The following is a 3,747-nucleotide window of genomic DNA, read 5'->3' on the forward strand; positions in this document are numbered from 1 at the left end:
TAGATGAAGAGTCTTGTGTTGCCAAGTGTGTTAACTGAACTTGGTTGGAGGAAGACAAGTAAAGAACTAGAAGAATAAAAGACCCTTGGTTGGGTTGCGAATAAGGCATGTCCGTTGCCTTGGTTGACCTGTTAATGCTTTGAGTTAGGGTTAAGATAACACAAGCTAAATCCCAAGGGGAAAAGCAAGTCAAAATAAGTTAACTTACCAAGAATATTTGCTTGCATGATCTTGTTTGAGATTATTGGGATCTCGCCAAGTCACGAATGATCTAGGATCGGATGCTGGGAGCATTCGGGAAAAAGGAATCACACCTTAGCAGTTGGTCGTACACACGGCCTCCGAAATGATCGTGATTGTACACTTAGGTACATTGTTTGAACTCCTTTGCTCAAGAAACTAATTCAAGAAAAAACACTTAATGCCTCAGGTTAGAAGCTTGGAGGGAGAGGTAGAAACAATTATCTCCGACTGTCTGCTTGGCCCTATCCAAGGGGGTTGTTAGCTGCGCTGGGTATATGGACCTAACCCGCCGCGAGAGGTCTCCTCGTGGGTGCTGCTTGGAGTGGGAGGACACTTGGGTAGCAGGGGAGGATCTGGCTTTAAATTCCTTGCCTCCGGATCCCACACAAGAGGCCGATGTGACTCGAGATGGGATCTCGAGGCCCGTGTACTAGTCTACGGGCAGAACTTGGAGCAGCAATCCTGTAGATTGCTGGGATAGCCTTCGGGCATGTTACTTGATGTACTCCGGGATTCTGATAAATAAAGATCAGATATTTGAAAAAGGAATCTGCTTGACATTGCTTTTGTGTCAGTGCCTAAGTTGCGTGAAGGAACCACTGATTAAATTGATCAATTAAGAAAGCTGCTTTTGCATGTCAAAAGTAATGTGGTAGGTAATTAGATAACTAAGCAATCCGAGGAAAGTGCGGTGGACGTGACTTGGGTCTGTCCTATGGAAGGGTGGTCCCGGTTAGCTGGGAACTTTTCTCAAAAGATGAGATAGCGAGACTATGAAGACCTAGCATCAGTAGAGTTGGAATCCTGATTTATGCTGTTTTAGGGAAAAGGAATGGGACTATGCCTTATGGCAGAGAGGTTGAGCTTCGCATCCCTCTCGTTTCCCATTCTCCATGAACGAAGTGCAGTATGAATCCGCTTCGACTTTGTTGTTCCTACGTAAAGTGGTTCATCGAGAGCACGATGCTAGCTGCTTCCTAGAGACCTTGATGATAGGAAAGGAACCTTGACTTCAGGTCGATCCTAAGTGGGAACGGCTGGACACTTCCACCCGGGGCAGACTCGGGAAGACCTAGATCGCAAACCCTGTGACATTCCTTGCGAGTTCCAGGCGGAGCTTTCTAGACCCTCTTCCTAATGGGCTGCTAAGACGTGTCCCATAAGCGGATGAGCGGACATGTTACAGTTGGTATCAGAGCAAACCAACGAGATCCAAAGATTACAAGGGAACTTAATAGAGGAAAATAAAGGGATTAAGGGGTCAAACAAGGAAGGTGAGTAGAATAGAGCAGTGTTTTCTGTTGAAAACATTTCTTTACTCACTTATGGATGCTGGGTTGCAGAATCACGAAGCATGGAGCAAGTTCTTGGTGTTCCAGGTCATGTACATGACTGCAATGCGTGCTTTGAATTATTGTCAGAGGCTAGGCATGATGAATATTCTGGATCGTATCTATAATCCTTTACCCCTGTATGTAGAATGGAGATGGACAGGAGACTCAAGAATATACTACATAGCAGCCCACCGACTCGCATACCTTCAGACCAACTTGAAGAGAATCAAGTGGATGGAGGATTTAAAGATCCTGAAGCTGTTCATCTTTGTCGAAGCTCACGTAAACGCAACTTTGCACGTTAGCAGCCGGCAAGTCATGCAGAACAAGTATATCTATGAAGAAGTGACCCGAGTGATCTCTGTTGAGACAGAATCAAAGTGTTAGGGTGCTATGAGAAGAATGGGTATGAAAGGAAGGGATATCCCAAGCTTCTTATGACTTACCGTTTCCTGAAAATCCATGGCCCCACTCCATATTACTATTCCTTCCTTGTAGCCGATTGTAACACAATCCTATTTTTCCCAAACTGTTATATCAATCAGCTTGTCCTACTTATCCAAAATAAATGTACTCAAAGGGTTATGCCCTCATGAATGAATAAGACTTTTTATTATTGTCTCGCCAATCCATTCCGAGTAAACATCCATGGACACCTAGGTTCATTACCCTGAATCTCATCGAAGTTGGCTTTCCACCTAGTAGCAATTTCACCTTAGCAGTTTGCCTAGTACATGTGACCTCACGACCATTTGCTAATTCCACAAGTAAAGTAGGTGCATTTATTGTGGCTATCCCTAATCTTTTTGCACAGATTGGTGAAATGAAGGAATGTGTACGGCCACAGTCAAATAGGGTTTTGAAGCTTTTACCTTGATAATCTGATGGAGTTTGAATCACCGAGAATTGGCAATTCGGACCCTTCTTGTGAAGAGCGGCGTGAACCGTTGCCCTCTCAATGTCAGCATCCATGGATGGATCTTCTTCATTGTCCAGCTCCTTGTTGGAAACACTGGAGGTTCTCCCTCTAGCCATAACGGTGGTTCCTTGGCCATGGGCAGCTCTATTTTGACCTTGGAATTGCCCTTGGCAATGTCCTCTGCTAAGCTTGGGACACTCCCTCTTGAAGTGTCCGGGCTCGTTGCAATGGAAGCAACGTGAGTTGTGATCATTACCTTGTGTAGGAACAAAGTTATTGACAGCATTGGCCCTAGCTTTCTTTCTTTGGCCTTGATTCTGACTCTGCGCTCTCTTAGCCTGAGCCTTAGACATACCCTTATTCTGATCTTTGTAAGGCCAAATCCTATTGTTCCTTGATTTGGTCTGCACCTCCTGTATTATTGGAGCAGCTCAAATGAGTGCGTCTTGTAGGTCCATTGGGCACATTGATTCCAATCGAGTGTTTATGGGTAGATTCAACCCAACACACAATTTTGACACATGTTGTGTCATATCCATTGGGGATGCATACTTTAGGAGTGAAACGAATTTGAATAATATGCTTCCAGGGATAATCCTAGCTGCTTCAAGTCATAGAATTCATTCATCTTTTGTGTGCAGTAGGCAGATGGCAGATACCTCCCTGGTACAACTTCCTTAAGCTTATCCCAAGTGACTGTCCCCTCCGAGATCACTTGGTCTCTGCACCACTGTTTCCACCAAAGTCTTGCTTCGCCTGTAAGATTAAGTTTGGCGAGCATGGCTTGGTTAGCAGGTGCAGTTCCTGCTACCTCAAAATAGTCCTCCATAGACTCAATCCAGATCTCGGTGCTGGCTTGAACAGTCCTTCCCTTGCCATCAAACTTGGGTGGCTTAATTTGTTTGAGAAGGAACTTCTTCTCTTGAACCACAGTTGGACTTAGTGCAGGAGTCAAACTTGGAACTTGCGCATGGGGTTACGTCTGGACAATAAGATTCTTTATGTTAACATCTTATCATACGTTCCCATATTATGTTAATATGACTAGCGCAGCCTTTAGCCAAGTGATTTAGTCACTTAACACCATAGTTAACATTTATGATCAAGAGCCAGAGGGTTGGTGGTATTCGTGTCTCCGCTTGCATAGGATATGTTCCTAGCTTTGTTTGCAACTTCAGCACTTGTGCTTCTTGTAACTCATCTCTTGGGTGCCATCCTTCTGCGTTCCTGGTCTTGCAATCCTTGAGGTAA

Source organism: Lygodium microphyllum, chromosome 15, assembly GCF_053477565.2.
Source record: "Lygodium microphyllum isolate KBCC chromosome 15, Lygodium_microphyllum_v1.1.10, whole genome shotgun sequence".
Lineage (NCBI taxonomy): Eukaryota > Viridiplantae > Streptophyta > Polypodiopsida > Schizaeales > Lygodiaceae > Lygodium > Lygodium microphyllum.